The sequence below is a fragment of the Lagenorhynchus albirostris genome, chromosome 1 (assembly GCF_949774975.1).
Source record: "Lagenorhynchus albirostris chromosome 1, mLagAlb1.1, whole genome shotgun sequence".
NCBI classification, from domain to species: domain Eukaryota; kingdom Metazoa; phylum Chordata; class Mammalia; order Artiodactyla; family Delphinidae; genus Lagenorhynchus; species Lagenorhynchus albirostris.
In genome coordinates, this window is record NC_083095.1 from 8,706,510 (window position 1) to 8,724,335 (window position 17,826).

The window sequence follows — 17,826 nt, forward strand, 5'->3', positions numbered from 1 at the left end:
GCATGCGTCTTTTTGAATTATGGTTTTCTCAGGGTATATGCCCAGTAGTGGGATTGCTGGGTCATATGGTAATTCTATTTTTAGTTTTTTAAGGAGCCTCCTTACTGTTCTCCACAGTGGCTGTATCAATTTACTTTCCCACCAGCAGTACAGGAGGGTTCCCTTTTCTCCACACCCTCTCCAGCATTTATTGTTTCTAGATTTTCTGATGATGCCCCTTCTGACTGGTGTGAGGTGAAACCTCATTGTCATCTTGACTTGCATTTCTCTAATGATTAGTGATGTTGAGCATCTTTCCTGTGCCTCTTGGCCACCTGTATGTCTTCTTTGCTGAAATGTCTATTTGGGTCTTCCGTCCAGTTTTTGATTGGGTTGTTTGTTTTTTTGATACTGAGCTTCATGAGTTGTTTGTATATTTTGGAGATTAATCCTTTGTGTGTTGCTTCATTTGCAAATATTTTCTGCCATTCTGTGGGTTTTCTTTTCATCTTGTTAATGGTTTCCTTTACTGTGCAAAAGCTTTTAAGTTTAATTGGGTCCCATTCGCTTATTTTTGTTTTTATCTTCATTACTCTAGGAGGTGGGTCAAAAAAGATCTTGCTGTGATTTATGTTAAAGGGTGTTTTTCCTATGTTTTCCTCTAAGAGTTTTATAGTGTCTGGTCTTACATTTAGGTCTTTAATCCATTTTGAGTTTATTTTTGTGTGTGGTGTTAGGTAGCATTCTAATTTCATTCTTTTACATGTGGTTGTCCAGTTTTCCCAGCACCATTTATTGAAAAGACCATCTTGTCTCCATTGTACATTCTTGCCTCCTTTGTCATAGATTAGGTGACCATAGGGTTTATCTCTGGGCTTTCTATCCTGTACCATTGACCTATATAGTAATGGGTATCTGTTAATCCCAAATTCCTAATTTATCCCTCCCACCCATTACTATATTCTTGACTCCATACTGATATATTATGAACGTAATTTTTCCCCAGTTTTATTGAGAAATAATTGACTTACATTACCGTATAATTTTAAGGCATAGAGCCTGCTGGTTTGATTTACATGTATTGTGAATGAACATAATCTTTTATATGTAGGCTATAATTCAGTAACAAAAATAAGGAAGTGGTGGTGGGTTGATCTGTCCTGCTTGCAGAACTCGGAAGAAACCCCGTGCTAGTTCCTGGTCCTGGATGTTTCTCCGTGTCCTTCTCGAGACCTGGCTGTCCAACTTCTGTGATGCTGGGAGATTTTTCCCATTTCTCTGCCTCCCCCTCATCATCCTCCCTGTCTCCTCCCTACATGTACCAGAACTGGTTTCTGCTGCTAATAACTGAAAACCCTTCCTGAAATAAAGGAAACATGATATGAGTGTGTACGAGTATGTGTGAGCGTGTGTGAGTATGTGTGTGTGAGTGTGTAAGACCCACTGAGGAGAGCTGACTCAGCTTCTGCAATGACAGGTATTGGACAGAAGAAGGAAGTCCTGTTTTCTGTTTGTGGTCCCGATTTTACCTCGTGGCTGGAATGGTTGGTGTAGCACTACCTGTGGCCTAAGGGTTATTGGAGTGGAAAGTGAGGGGCAGATTTTGCTCCCAGGCACAGGAAGTCTTGGCAGCAAGAAACAGCAGTCGGGCCGAGATGCAAAAGAAAATCCACGACCGTGGGGTACACAGAGTCAGGGCTGAGGAGCCTCCACGGTCCTCTGATTCAGCTTCTCATTTTGCAGAGGAGGGACCTGGCCGGAGAGCTTCCGTAACTTGCCCTGGCTTACACAGAGGATCTTGAATCTGAATTTGCCATGAGGCTGTCCCACGAGAAAGAAAAGATGGAAGCTGAGATAGGAATGCTCAGCTGGATGACATGGGTGGGAAGGGAAAGCAGGGAGAGGCTGGGGCAGAGAGAATCAGCTGTACGAGTGAAAGGTATCTTCGCTTGTTGCCGCATGCTTTAATTAATCAGTGTATGATCACAGATGGGGCAATAATGGAGACATTTTTGAGTGTGCTTTTGTCACCCAGGCAAACAATATGTGACCAGGGATGAGAAAGCATGATTATTGTTGTAGCCAACCGGAAATACAATCTGGATTATAATAGATATTCATATATTCAGCCTTTGATTTCTTATTTATTTTTAAATATTTATTTATTTGTTTGTTTGCACCGGGTCTTAGTTGCGGCAGGCGGGCTCTTTAGTTATGGCATGTGAACTTTTAGTTGCGGCATGCATGTGGGATCTAGTTTCCTGACCAGGGATCGAACCCAGGCCCCCTGCATTGAGAGCATGGATTCTTAACCACTGTGCCACCAGGGAAGTCCCTATTCAGCCTTTTAAATTGTATGTCAATCTCTGATGTGCCCAGTCACTGGCATTGGGGACGCTGTGAGAGCAAAGCAGGCTCTGACGTTTCCTTGCTGGTGGACCTAGACTTTCGGGGAAGACAGATATTAAATATGTGATTTCACAAATGATTGATTAGCCATTTCGGTGCTACTTGACAGGGAATTGCTCCCGTGGAAGCGGCACTTAAGCTCCTGCCAGAAGAAGGAAGGTTAGCTGGGAAGCCGGGCGGGATAGGTTTCCCAGGTGGTGGGAGCAACATGTGCAAAGGCCCTGGGGCTTGGAGAGTGTGGCTTGTTGGTAGAGCTGAAGAAGGCATTTTGTGAGGAATTGAGAAAAGACGAGCTTGGCCAGAGCTTGGTGAGTGTGGCAGGGGCCGTGAGAGAGCTGAGTCTGGGGGGTAGAAAAATGGAGAGGGGGAGAAAGACCTCGAAAGCCATGGAAAGGAGTTTGGACTTTGTCCTGGGGTCAAGGGAAGCCACTCGGGGGTTCAGCGTGTATGAGTGTGTGTGTGTGTGTGTGTGTGTGTGTGTGTGTGTACGGTGTGTTTGATGCCAAAAGCTCAGCCAGCCTCTGGGCCCCGGTGCCGAATGGAATCTTGGAGACAGAGTTTTGGGTGAAGTAGAAAAGAATAGCTTTCTTGCTTTGCCAGGCAAAGGTGGGCACAGCAGGCTCGTGTCCCTCAAAAACTATGTGTCCCGACCCGGGAGGAATTGGTGAGGAGTTTTATAGCAACAGTTCAAGGGTGGGGTTGCTGAGCAGATTAGGGTGTGTGCAGGGCCTGCGCTCCTTTAATCTCATCTCAGGTGGTCTCCTAATCTTGATGAGCATCTTTGGTCCCTTTAATCTGGCCTCAGGTGGCTTCCTGGCTGCTCCTCCCTGGTCTCTGCATCCCCTCCCTTCCCCCAGTAGCAGCTGTTTGAATTTGCCCTTTGGAACTCAGGAGAGGTCATGGAAGCTGGAGTCTGTTCCCTACAAACAAGAAATGGGGGACAGGAAGGCTTCCTTGCCCAGGAGCCCCAGAGGGTCCTGCTCGGTTTCAGGTTCTCCAGAGAAATGTAAACAATGGGCTGCATATACACAGAGAAAAAGATTTATTTTAAGGAATTGATTCATGTGATTACAGAGGCCGGCAAGTCCAAAATCAACAGGGTAGGCCAGCAGGTTGGAGACCCAGGACAGGGCTGTAGGTTTTGCATCGCCAGCCTCCATAATTGGGTAAGCCAATTCCTTAAAATAGATCTCTCTCTATATATATTCTATTGGTTTTGCTTCTCTGGAGAACCCTGACTAATCCAGATTTCTCCTCTTCCCCTCGGGACTGTCTCCTCCTCTTCTAAGGTCACTCGTGATGGCAGAGATGCCTACAGCTCCCAGCCCCCCCACCGTACCCCTCACACCGTTTTATCCCTAAGGTCCTGGGAGGTAGGCTCCAGGTAGACCAGGATCAAACTGTGGGCAGCAAAGTGATCATGAGCACCAACTGTCGGGTCTGAACCCGAGTTCTGGACCTCCTGGGGGCACATTGCTAAACTGCTCGTGCCTCAGTTTCCTCTTCTGTAGGGAAGGGCTGATTCTGTTAGTATCTGTCTCATGGGTGGGGTAGAGGGTGGAATGGGTCTGCTCTGTTTTACTGAGGGAAATCTGGAAGTCAGACGAGTGAGGACATTGCATGGTTTCTCTGCATGTTAGTGAAGCCTTCCTAACCCCCAGGGCCTCGGTTTGCTCATCTGCCAGGTGTGTAGGACCAGGCCAGCTCGCCCTACACTGTTTGTTTTCCTGAGTGAAGGCAGAGACAGCTGGCTCTCCCTGGAGAAAAGGCTGGGAGGACGGTCTCCCTGGGTCCTGGCAGAGCTGAGGAAGTTTTGGCTGTAAATAATCTCAAGGGGCCATTCTGGGCTTTTCTGCTGCAATCTCCAACCTCCCACAGATTGCCAAGAGGCTCTTTCCAGCAAAATGGAAAAATACTTCCGACTTCTTACAGACCCATGTGCCAAACCCAGCAGGTGCCGGCAGCTGTGGGGCCTTCAGAGCCAAGGGCTGTAAACCTCTCTGCTCAGGGGAGGCTACCGAGATATCTGGGCCCTTCTTTAACTGGCTAAATAGACAAACCGACCTTGAACCTCAGACCAGGCCCACCGTTCTCGGGTCAATTGATGGGAAAAGCCCTCTGCTCTGAAACGTTTGGCAATGGATTGAATCATGGGGTGTGACCGAATGGGTTTATCCTGGATGTCAGGGGACTAATGTTTGTGCACACATCCATTCACTACTCATTCATTTACAAATATTTTTTAAGCACTTAGTATGCTCTAAGTGCTGGGGATATTGCAGTGAAACAAACAGGCCAAGTCCCTGACCTCATGAAATTTATATTCTAGAGGGAGGAGATTAAAACGAAATAAGCAAACAGATGGATAGACAAGATAATTCTAGATAGTAACTGATCATAAGAGTGTAATGAAAGAGTGAGAAATAGGGTGTGACTACAGGGAACTAGTAGTGATCAGGAAAGATCTCTCCAAGAAGATGACATTGAAGTGGAGCATTGGATGGTGAGAAGGGAGCAAAGATGAGGTCAGGGAGCGGAGCTTTGCAGGCAAGGGGGAGAGCAAGTGAACAGACCAGAGACAGGAGAAAACCTGGCTCACAACGAACACCATACAGAAGGTCAGCACAGTGAGAGTACAGTGTACGAGGGTGGGTGCCACAGGAGGTGATGCGTAGCCAGCAGAACGTGAAGGAAGAGGAGGCTTGCGTTAGCCAGGGTAGGTTAACACTAGCTGCAATAACAAATGACTCCCAGAGCTCAGAGGCTTCACGATGCAATGAAGGGCTGATTCTAGCTCACTTCTTAGTTCTATGTGGGTGTAGGGGATTCTCTCTCCTTCAGTCTTTGAGGAACCCGAGCTCCTGATGCCACGTGACTCTGTCTTCCCCCAGTGCCTAGTGCCTGGGAGCATGCATCCAGCCGGTACCCAAGGGAAGAGAGAGGTGACGGGGACCTGTGTGGTGGTTTTCAGGAAGAGACTCGGAAGGGGCATCGTTGCCTCCTGCTCGCATTTCATTGGTCAGAACTCAGATCCCTGATCTCTCCCAGACGCAAGGAAGTGGGGCTGGGAAATGTCCAGCCGTGCACCAGATGTATTGATGAAAACCAGCCAGGTTTTTCCACAATACCAGAAAGGGTGGTGGGAGGGACTGGATCTTATAGGGCTTTGTAGATCACAGTCAGGAGTTGGTTTTATTCCAGGTGGGCTGGGAGGCTGGTGGAAGCTTATAAAGGAAAATGCATCACCTGGTTTACATTTGTGTTTTGCCTCGGACACTAAGCTACTGTGTCATGTGCGCAAACCTGAGCTATGGCTCCTCCTGGACCTTCAGTTTTATCGTCTATAACATGGGGGAATTGGAATTCAGATTATTTTTAATACCCTTCTCCTCCACATCTCTTGTGGCATACGTCAGTCCTCCCACGTACCTACTCTATGGATTTTGGGGGACTTCAGGAAACTAAGACCATGTCTACCAATACTGAGGGGTGGAGCTCCTTCCAGGACAGTCCTGGGGTCCGGAATAGAAAGTGAACAGGATGGAAAGGCCACAGAAAACCTTTCCAGTCCTCTGGTGGCCAGCCCTGGTAGCTGAGCATGGCCCAATTCCCGGTCCTTCCCATCTTCCAAGTACTATACTGATACAGAATGTCCCTCATTGTGTTTCCTACCTCCTGGGTTATTGACATACACACACAAGTTGAATTAATTGTCTTCTTCCCAGAAGCCCCTTCCAATTCCTCTCCTGGACCCAATTCCTACACATCTTACCAGATTCCACTCAGCGCCTCCTTCTACTGCTTACTCCTGTCCACCGTCATTTCCCACTTCTCTGAAATCCAACACACTTAGGGTGTATATTATCCAATCACTGGATATTATTTAATCAGTGGCCTGTTCATTTATTTATTATTCTTTCATTTTTAAAGGTTCATGTCTGTGGAGTGCTTTTTATGAGCTGTTGATTTCAATTTTTTTTTAGAATTTTTTTTTCTAAATTCATTCATTTGGTTTTTCTTTTCTTCTTTTGGCTGAGTTGGGTCTTCGTTGCTGCGCATGGGCTTTCTCTGGTTGCGGTGAGTGGAGGCTACTCTTCGTTGTGGTGCGCGGGCTGCTCATTGTCATGACTTCTCTTGTTGTGGAGCACGAGCTCTAGGCACACGGGCTCAGTAGTTGTGGCATGAGGGCTCAGTAGTTGTGGTGCGCAGGCTCAGTAGTTGTGGCGCACGGACTTAGTTGCTCTGCAACATGTGGGATCTTCCCAGACCAGGGCTCCAACACATGTCCCCTGCATTGGCAGGTGGATTCTTAACCAGTGCGCCACCAGGGAAGCCCTCAATATTTTATTTAAAAACATAGCCTGCCTTATGAGGTAGGTAGCTATCACATTAGTCTAGGCTGCAGAAACAAGTCAATTCTGATGCCTCAGTGGCTTAAGCAAAGGAAGTTTATTTCATGTTCACATCACAGGCCAGTTGGGTCCTTTTGCAAGCTCTGACGTGGGGACCCAGACCTGTTTCGTCTTGTGGGTCCACCAACTAGTTGTTTCATGATCTCCTTGGTTCATCCAGTCAGTATGGGGGCCTGGGGCCTGGAGAGTAAGAAGAAAGAGAAAAGGCTTATTTGTGGGAGACCCTATGAGCTAGGCATGCAAGTGGCATACATCACTTCCTCCCATATCCCGCTGGCCAGAATATGGTCACGTGGTCTCATCCAGCTGCAAAGGGGGCTGGGAAACAGAGTTTAGCAATATGTCTGCAAAGAGGTGAAAATTGATATTGGTGAACACTAGCAGTATCTGCCCCAGTAAGATTATTTTAGACATGAGCAAAGAAGGACTCAAGTGAGGTGAAACGAATCACCCACAGTCACTGGGCTAGGAAGTGAGGTGCCAGGGAACCTGAGCTTAGATGTCAAAACACAGCAAAGTGTTCATCGTAACATGTTAACTGAAAATGGCAGGAAATAAAAAGTATGCAATTTGATCCCACTTGTATTACATATTTACACACACACATACACACACACAAGTCCACATACAGAAAACAGACTGGAAAAAGATACACCAAAGTATCATTGGCTTATATCTGGGTTATATTTCATTGCTTGGACTATAAACTTTTCTTTATATTTTTTACCATAAGAAAATAATTGCGATTACTTTTAAAAGTAGTTGATTAATTTTTCTTAAATGTTCTATTTCCATAAAGCATATGATAAGAACAAAACAGTTGCATGTGACAATAGGATTCTTACTAGCGGTAGTAATTTCTTACATCTGTGATTCCACCTCCTTATAGCTTTCAAAGTCCTCTTGCATATTTCATTTGTCGTTTCGTTTATTCGCTCAGTGAGCTCCCACCCACTTTCCACCAGGTCCTGGTGAGGCTCTGGATGGCACAGAAGGGACCTAGACCCAGGAGTCATCAGTTGAGCCGGCATTCAAACAATTGACAAATACAGGAATAAAGTCACGGGTGGGTTTAGTGATTGCCTGACAGGTGGGCCCCAGGTCATACGGAAGCCTGCATGCTGCACCTTGGGGTTTGGTCAGTTTCCTGTTGGCACTGGGGGGCCCAGAAGCAGGGATCTTGGGCCATCAACCTAGATTGCAGAGCTCACTGCTGTGAATACGGGTTGCGGCCGGGTGAACATGGAGCTGAAGCCCAGGGCATCCCAGGAGTCCGGGGATAAGAGTCTGATCTGAGACCAGACCCATGCCCAAGCCAGGGCTCTTTCTAGAGCATTTCTTAGCCATCAGATGGCTTGGTGGCAGAATGTTCCCTCTGTGCTTTCCTCAGACACTTAGAAGGACTCTGCCTGCACAGCTGAGCCCAGAGCCCTGTGGGTCCTTATGTGCGACTTTGAAGCTGGCCACAAAGTCTGCAGGCAAACATATTGTTGGGATTTATTGTTTGTGTATCTAGAATCTGGGGAGCATAAACAAGGCCATGTCTGCCACCCACTCTTAGGAGTGGGTCAGGATGTCCTGTACCAGACTTGTCCGCCTGGACTTTCTGTGATTGGGCAGGGTGCACGCACACACACACCCCAAACACATACATACACACGCTCACTCACTCACTCACTTCTTCTCTGTCTGACCAGATCCCTGCCCAAATGCAGAGCTGCCTTTATTACCCACTTCTCTGCATTCTTGATGGCAGAGAGCCTTACGTTTTCGCTGAAACCAATTTAGATGCGAGGAAAAAAAACAAAAAAAAGAACGTGGAAAAGATAGCTGTATTTCCAAACTTTTTTTTTTCTGTAAGCAGTGGAGAATTTTTTTGAAAAAAATCTTACATGGACAAAGTTGCTCAGGTTAAAGCCAGGTGGGGCCCAGGCCCTGGTCACTGGGCAGTAGCCCCCTCAGCCCCCGGTGTTGTCTGAGAAATCCTGGGAAAGCAGAGGCGAGAATGGCCACACGCTGACCAGGGTCAGGGGTGCCCGCCTCCAGTGCCCTGCATGGCGGCTCCGTGAGACTCTCGGGGAGACCACAGAAGGGATGCTCTGGACCTGAAGACTCTGCCCTGACCCTCTCAGGGCCTCAGCTTCCCATCTGTAAAAACAGGATGCTCACGTATGTGAAGACACCTGGGACCAAGGGATCCCTGCTCCCCGCCTCCCCATTGTGAAGGTCAGGGGTATCTGAGTTGATTTCTAGCACCATGATTCCATGGGGGAAGCCCTTTGTGGATAAAATACAGAACTTGGAAAAAGTAAACCATATTTGGGAAAATTGAGGGACCTCCCAGAAGAACTGTTGATGCTTTCCTTACTCATTGCCTTGTAATCCTTCCTTCAAGGCAGATTTAAGGCATTATGTACTTTTTATCCTCAAAGCCATTTTGGAAACTTGGGACAGATCCTGGCAAGAAGGGAATTTTGAATTTGCAGGCAACTGTGCTAACTCTTTCAAATCCACGGTTGTCATTTTCAAAGATTCGGTGGCAATATAGCCGAAGGGACCTTCCACTTTACAGGTGGGAAAACTGAAACCCCACAGGTAGGAGGATCAGGTTAGAGGACAAGCCAGTGGGGGGACCCAGTATTCCTGACTTTGTATCACTTGCAGGTGGCTTAAGAGCAAGGTCTTCAAAGTATAAAAGACCCTGCACGGAATCCCAGCTCAGACAACTAAAAGTCCTTCGATGGTGGGCAAGTTACTTAAAATCACCGAACCTTAGTTTTCTCCTTCGGAAAATGGGGTAGTTCCTAGTTCACAAGGATGATGTTGGGATTAAATAAGATGGGTGTCAAATGCTTAGCCTAGTGCCAGGAACAAGGAAAGTGCTGGAAAAATGTTACTCCGCTATGATTGCCCTCATTTCCTGGGGAAGGAAACTGAAGCTCAGAGAGCTTCAACCTCTGGCTGTGCGTGACTCCAGAGGCTGTGCCCCTATAACCAGCTCACCACGCGGCTCGGGCAGAGGGAGAAACACCGTGCGCCCCAGATTCCTCTCAATGTGTCCCTATAACCAGCTCACCACGCGGCTCGGGCAGAGGGAAAAACACCGTGCGCCCCAGATTCCTCTCAATGTGTCCCTATAACCACCACACCACGCGGCTCGGGCAGAGGGAGAAACACCGTGCGCCCCAGATTCCTCTCAATGTGTCCCTAACCAGCACACCACGCGGCTCGGGCAGAGGGAGAAACACCGTGCACCCCAGATTCCTCTCAATGTGTCCCTATAACCAGCACACCACGCGGCTCGGGCAGAGGGAGAAACACCGTGCGCCCCAAATTCCTCTCAATGTGTCCCTATAACCACCACACCACGCGGCTCGGGCAGAGGGAGAAAAACCGTGCACCTCAAATTCCTTTCAATGAGAGCATTTTATGTCTTAGAAAGAAACTCCAGGGCTAAGCCTGTTTGGGATAGAAGCAGAGCCTTCAGGGGCCTGTGTGAGGGCAGAAACATCCTGCTTGCGACCGGGCAGAGGATGCTGGTGAGTCTGATGTGTGTAGGTGTTGAGAAGAAGGAGGTGAGATTGAGAGAGGAAGGGAAGAGCCCGAACCCGGGCAGAGGGAGATGAACCCCTTGGCCACGCATGCCTTCGATCGCTAAACTCACAAAATGTGGTCCCAGAGGCATTCTTGGGCTTCACGAGCAGGACCCTGAGCTCAGTATCAAGCCAGCATCCAGGATGCAGAAGTGCAGAGCTGGAGACAAAAGCTCGAGAAAGCAGGTCTTGGAGAAGTCTCGAAAATCACTTTGTGGGTGGCAGGTTGGGATGTGGAGGGGAAGGACCCTCCGGAGACTCAGAGGCCCTAAATTAGGAGTTTGGATGAAATGTCTCCAAATCCCTGAGAGGCAAGGAGGCCCAGATGACCCTTAGGTTCTGTGTGTATGTCCGTTTAATTAGTTTTCCATGAACCTGGAGAAAGCCTGAGAAGTTTGCTCTTTCCATTCAGATTCGTGCAGCTCCCTTGGCTGTGTCCAGCATCCTGGGGTCCTATCAGTTCGAGCTCTGAGTCCCAGGACCAATCCTCCCAAGCTTTAAACACCCCATCCTCTCGGCCTCTGGCAGAACCTGAGCCTCCTGGACCACCCAGGACCACCCGCTTCAGACAGATGCTTTGAACATTCCTAATCTGACCCCGTCTCCCACCCGCCCCTCCCATCCACCCCTCCCTCTGAGCCCTCCGGAGCTCAGAGTCAATCCTGAGTTCTGCTAATTTCACCTTGTACTAGTTCAAACCCAGGCTATCCGGGACCCTGCTTCCCTTGCAATCTTCTCCAGAGGCTGATATTTTTTCCACAATCTCAGGATCTGGGAATAGTAGTCAACGCTGCTGCTCTTCATTCCACTGCCAAGCTGTCTCCTCCCTCTTCAAAGCCCCCAGCTCCTTTGAAGTGCATTGTCCATCTTCATGACCCTTGCCCCTTCTCCTGTCTCTCTTTTGTTGACTTTCCCATCACCCCCCTTAGTCACCAGTAATGTTAGTACTGACTCACTACTCTTCCTCCATCACCATGCCTTTCCCATCACCATGACTTTCCCATCACCCCCCTTAGTCACCAGTAATGTTGGTACTGACTCACTACTCTTCCTCCATCACCATGCCCTTCACCGTTCTTGGCATGTGCACATCCTTCTGTCCTGGAAGATGGATTCTTGTTCAAATGATTTTTTGAGGAGTCCGACCAAGAAAAGGGGAGTGAGGTTAGGGCAGGTGGAAAAGCTAAGCAATAAAGTAGACTCTGCTGGAGACCAGCTTTTTGCCTAACCCCACGGGGAGCTCTGGAGTATTAACAGTACCACAGAGCTCATTGCATCTCCAGGGAGCCCCCTCTGTGCCCGCCGCCTCATCTGCCGTTGGCTGAGATCTGCAGAGAGCTGGGAGCATGGCCTCCTGGAACCTGAGTAGCAGTCACAGCATCATCCAACCCCAAACAACCGCCTGATCTCAAAGGACAGCCAGCGCTTCCCTGGTGGCGCAGTGGTTGAGAATCTGCCTGCTAATGCAGGGGACACGGGTTCGAGCCCTGGTCTGGGAGGATCCCACATGCCGCGGAGCAACTAAGCCCGTGAGCCACAACTACTGAGCCTGCGCGTCTGGAGCCTGTGCTCCGCAACAAGAGAGGCCGCGATAGTGAGAGGCCCGCGCACTGCGATGAAGAGTGGCCCCCACTTGCCACAACTAGAGAAAGCCCTCGCACAGAAACGAAGACCCAACACAGCCCTAAATAAATAAATAAATAAAATTTTAAAAAAAGGACAGCCAGTGATCTCTTCGGCCACCCAGCTCAGCCATCCATTCGCAATCATTTTTAAAAAATTTTTGGAGTATAGTTGATTTATAATGTTGTGTTATTTTCTGTTGTATAGCAAAGTGAATCAGTTATACATATACATATATCCACTCTTTTTTAGATTCTTTTCCCATGTGGAGTATTATATTTCCCATTACAGAGTATTCAGAAGAGTTCCCTGTGCTGTACAGTAGGTCCTTATTAGTTATCTACTTTTTTTATTATTATTTGCCGTACGAGGGCCCCTCACTGCCGTGGCCTCTCCCGTTGCGGAGCACAGGCTCTGGACGCGCAGGCTCAGCGGCCATGGCTCACGGGCCCGGCCGCTCCGCGGCATGTGGGATCTTCCCGGACCGGGGCACAAACCCGTGTCCCCTGCATCGGCAGGTGGACTCTCAACCACTGTGCCACCAGGGAAGCCCTAGTTATCTACTTTATACATAGTAGTGTGTATATGTCAACCCCAATCTCCCAATTTATCTCTCCCCACACCCCGCTTTCCCCTCTGGCAACCATAAGTTTTTCTACGTCACAATCTTTTTTTTTTTTAATTTATTTATTTATTTTTGGCTGCATTGGGTCTTCATTGTTGTGCGTGGGCTTCCTCTAGTTGCGGCGAGTGGGGGGCTACTCTCCTTTGCGGCGCATGTGCTTCTCATTGCGGTGGCTTCTCTTGTTGCGGAGCACAGGCTCTAGGCACGTGGGCTTCAGTAGTTGTGGCACGTGGGCTCTAGAGCGCAGGCTCAGTAGTTGCGGCACGTGGGCTTAGTTGCTCCGAGGCATGTGGGATCTTCCTGAACCAGGGATCGAACCTGTGTCCCCTGCATTGGCAGGCAGACTATTAACCACTGCGCCACCAGGGAAGTCCCTCTAGGTCTCAATCTTGATTTGAAGCTTCCCACTTTCTGACCACCAAATCCTATTCTTCCAATTCACTTCCTTCCAAAACTTCTCTTTTCCAACTCTCTGCTCAAGCCTCCGCCTGCACCTATAAGTTGATTATAGCCAGGAAAAATGAGGCAATGGAGCTGGATGTTTATATGTCAGATTTAAAAGCACAGATCTCTAGAGGCAATGAACACATTCAGTAAATCCACCTCTACTTTCCTAGAGATTCCACCTCCATTTTCCTAGTTTACCACTTCTTCCCTCTCTACATCTTCCACCTTGCTTTCTTCCCTTCCTCTTGGCTGATGACCTTGTCTCCTATTTTATAAAGACAGTCAATCTATTCAGATGGAGACATCCCATCACCAAGTCACAGCCTCTCAGCACCGCTCTCCACATGCTCCATAATGGAAGATATGTCTGTTTCCATCACTAGGCTCAGTATTTCTTTCCCTCTCACCCCCTCAAGGTCTTCCCTTCTGTAATTAACCTTTCTCTTTTCCCCATCACCAATGACACCCTTTCTGATGGGCAGCCCAAATATGTCCTAAGGGCAGCCTTTGAAACGCCTCTGACGGCACCTGCGCCTCCACACACCACCCCATTCTTCTGCTTCCTTCCCAGCACCACAAAGGTTTGTCTATTTTTAAAACTTTATTTTATTGAAGTATAGTTCATTTACAGTGTTGTGTTAATTTTTGCTGTACAGCAAAGTGATTCAGTTATACATATATATGTACATATATATACTCTTTTCCATTATGGTTTATCACAGTATATTGAATATAGTTCCCTGTGCTATACAGTAGGACCTTGTTGTTTATCCATTCTATATATACTAGCTTGCATCTGCTAATCCCAAACTCCCACTCCATCCCTCCCACACCCCCTTGGCAACCACAAGTCTGTTATTTATGTCTGTTAGTCTGTTTCTCTTTCGTAGATAAGTGCATTTGTGTCATTTTTTTTTCTTAATTTTTATTTTATGTTGGTGTATAGTTGATTTACCATGTTGTGTTATTTTCTGTTGTACAGCAAAGTGATTCAGCTATACATATACATGTATCTATTCTTTGTCAAATTCTTTTCCCATTTACGTTATTACAGAATATTGAGTAGAGTTCCCTGTGCTATACAGTAGTTCCTTGTTGATTATCTATTTTATATATAGTAGTGTTTATATGTGAATCCCAAACTCCTAATTATCCCTCCCCACCTTTCCCCTTTGGTAACCATAAGTTTGTTTTCTAAGTCTGTGAGTCTGTTTCCGTCTTGCAAATAAGTTCATTTGTATCATTGTTTAGATTCCACATATAAGTGATATCATATGGCATTTGTCTTTGTCTGACTTCATTTAGTATGATAATCTCTAGGTCCACCAACGTTGCTGCAAATGGCATTTTTCATTCTTTTTTATGGTTGGGTAGAGTAGTATTCCATTGTCTATAGGTACCACATCTCCTTCATGCATTGATCTGTCGATGGACACTTAGGTTGCTTCCATGAAGTGTGGTCTTGACTTGTTATCTCCACTTTCTCATCTTCTCCTCCAGCCTTTCTAAGCCGGCTCTCGTGCTCACGAATCCCCATGAGATGTCTCTAGGTAACCAACGCCTTCCGTCGTGCCAAAGCTCAGTCCTCCGTCCTCCTCTCCCTCAACCTCCTGCTGTCATTTGATGTAACTGGCCACCTCGACCTCCTGAGACTCTCCCCTCCCTAGGCTCCCACCTTGCAGGCTGATACCTTTCTGCTGCATCTTCCTCCTTACCAACCACCGCCCCACCCCAGCGCCAGAGTGCCCCAGGGCCAGCCCTCAGCCTTCCTCCGCTCTCTGCCCGTACTCCACAGCCGAGTGCACGCAGCCCATGGCTCCTCCAGTCATCGTATGCTGACTCCAAAGTCCCCGTCTCCATCCCACATGTCTCCAGACTCTTCCTCTCTCCATGCCAATGGACCCTCTCCACCCACATGAGTAACAGACCCCTCTAACCTAACAGGACGAGACTGAACAGTTGGCTCTCACACCCTACTTCTTGAATCTTCCCCAAGACAGGAAATTGCATCACTGGTTGCGTTGTGGCTACGTCAGAAACCCAGAGGTTGCCCTTGATTCCCCTCTTTTCTTCAGACCCTTCTTCCAAACTGCCAGTTAGTTTTTCCTGGGAGCTCCACCCCCGCCTCAGCCCCTCATTCCTCCAGCTGAGCCCAGGTCACCGCCAGCTCTCACGTGGCCCCCAGAGAGCTCCTGATGGCCTCCCTCCTTCACTTTCCCCAGGAGCTGAGTGATCTCATTAAGGCCAGATATTGCCATTGAGGGTTGCTGCCGTCAGATCGCGTCATGCCCAGTCTAATGCCCCTGCGGTGGCCTCCTGTCCCCTTCAGGTGGAGGCCAGGTTCTTTATGGGGGCGGCACCCCTGCTCGCGCTGGTCTCACGCCTCTGCCTGCTTCACCCCATCCCTCTAAGCTCCAGCCACCAGCCGCGCAGCCCTGCTTTCTGCCCCTCATCCTGTGATGCTCTCCAGGCCTCTCAGGATCATTTCACTCATCCTTCAGTTTCGAATGTTTTGCCTGAGATCTTTTTCAAAAGATTTTTAAAAAAAACTTTTATACAATTTTAAAAGGTTACTTACAGTTATTACAAAATATTGGCTGTATTCTCTGTGTTGTACAATACATCCTAAGCCTGTCTTACACCCAATAGTTTGTGCCTTCTGCTTCCCTGCCCCTATAATGCCCTCCTCCCGCACTGGTAACCACTAGTTTGTTCTCTGTATCTGTGAGTTTGCTTCCTTTTTTGTTATATAGTTTGTTGTATTTTTAGATTCCACATATAAGTGAGGGCATACAGTATCTGTCTTTCTCTGTCTGACTTATTTCACTTAGCATAACGCCCTCCAAGTCCATCCATGTTGTTGCAAATGGCAACATTTCGTTCTTTTTTTTGGCTAAGTAGTATTCCATTGTATCAATATATATGTACCACATCTTCGTCATTGATCATCTGCTGATGGACACTTAGGCTGCTTCCATATTTTGCCTGAGATCTTGGTGTTGCCTTCTCATCGCTCAGAACTCAAAGGTCGCCTCTTCGGGGGGCCGCCCTGGCACCCCTCCACCAGCCTCCATCACAGGCTTATCTCCTTCACAGGCTTCCTCAGTTCCTGACATCATCTCACTTACGTGTCCACTTACATGTTACCACGTGGCCCTGCAAGAACGTGAGCTCCTTGAGGGCCGGGTTCCACTTGAATCGCCCATGGCCTGTGGCCTTGTGTGTAGGAAGATGTCTGCTCATCCTAGCTGCTCAAGATTCAGACCTGCAGGTGCCCAGAGCGATGACCAGCCCTGTGGGACTAGAGGAATAAGCCACGTTCAAGGGTTGGTGGCAGGCGTGCCACAGGTGTGCCTGTGGGGGTGGGCAGGCATGCTGGGGCAGGCCACACCTTGCTTGTGGTGGGGCTGGCCCAGGACACCGAAGGGCGGGGACACAGAGGCTGACAAAGCATGGCGTGGGCCGGGGGGCGGTTGCCAGAGGTCTCTCAGCTCTGCCAAGGTGATTTCCTTCAGGGCCACAGAAGAGGAGGGGGCCACGCAGAGCAGGAGGAAATGCACCCTGTAAAACCCAGGCTCCTGTACCCATCCGAGGCTAAAAACACCCACTCAGCTGCACACTCAGGACCCCACCCAACGACGTTTCAGAAGAGGGACATTAGCACCTGGGAGACACTGGCCAGCTAGTCCGTGGCTGTCCATCAGATACAGCCACTGGGTTCAACAAACTGAACACTTTTGGACCTTATGGACCTCCACCTACAGTGTGTCTGCAGCTCAGCAGGGAGCAAAATGGGGCTGGTTGGTTGAAGAGCTGGGCAGGAACCCAGCAGACCTGCCTCACAGTCGTGGCCCATCTGTACCTGGGGTTGGATCTCAGGCTCCCCGGGCTAGGCCCTCTGCCCTGGATAGGGCTCTCTGAGGGGCAGGGGCAGAAGTGAGATGGGGACAGGCATGTAGGAAGGCACGGGAGACACTTCATCTGGGGTTGGATGGAGATTGGACCTTAGCTGAATCACCGAGCAAGATTTTGAACTTCTTTGAGCCTCAGTTTTATCATCTGTAGGATGGGCTCAGTCACTCTAGGATTGGCCAAAGGGCAGATGAAGCTTGGACTTAAGACACCCATAGAGCTGGGCATCCTATCAAAGTGGACAGATGGTTTGATATTTCAAATATTGATGCACAGTGGTCAGCTCAGGCAGCTGAGACTTTTTGATATTTTAAAATAAAATAAAAGTTAACCTTCCGGTTAAATCATAGCATTTGACTTGACACGTAATAGGTGCCCAATACACATTGTTGCTTCCCTCTGTCCTGGCTTCTCAGAGGTGAAGTGGGAAGAGGCTACAGAAAGCTTTCACCAAATGGACCTTTGGTGAGGGGTCCTCTGACACTTTTCTGGAGGACAAAAGCCACATCCTCTGCGTCCTGCATCCCTGGAAATCCCATGTATGGTGTGGAGTTCCAGCTCTGAAGAAAGTGCTTGCTCTGGGGATAGGGCCACCTTTCCATTGTGAACTGGGCACTGAGTCAGTGAGCAGATGACCGGGCACCCTGCCAGGTGTCAGCATCGAGGGCGGGACATATCATGGGGCGATGCGGAGTCCTGGTGGGATGGGGCAAGTGCCGCTTTAGATGAGGTGACATTTGAGGAGGTCCCCGAAGGACGGGAAGGAACAAGACATCCAGGTCCCTGGGGGAGCAGCTTCGCAGAAGGAAAGGCAGTGTGAGGCCTC

At 48.6% G+C, this 17,826-nt stretch overlaps 1 long non-coding RNA gene across 3 annotated transcripts in view; it reads left to right on the forward strand.

Annotated features, from left to right (window-relative positions):
- Window positions 1–17,826, forward strand: part of LOC132528695 (uncharacterized) — a 61,728-nt gene that overhangs the window by 26,860 nt on the left and 17,042 nt on the right. The window contains exon 4 of one of the 3 annotated variants that reach the window (XR_009543287.1): window positions 16,185–16,941. The exons of the other annotated variants lie outside the window; for them this stretch is intronic. This is a non-coding gene — a long non-coding RNA (uncharacterized LOC132528695). Of the gene's footprint in view, window positions 1–16,184; window positions 16,942–17,826 lie in introns of those variants that run through there. 3 annotated transcript variants of the gene reach the window in all.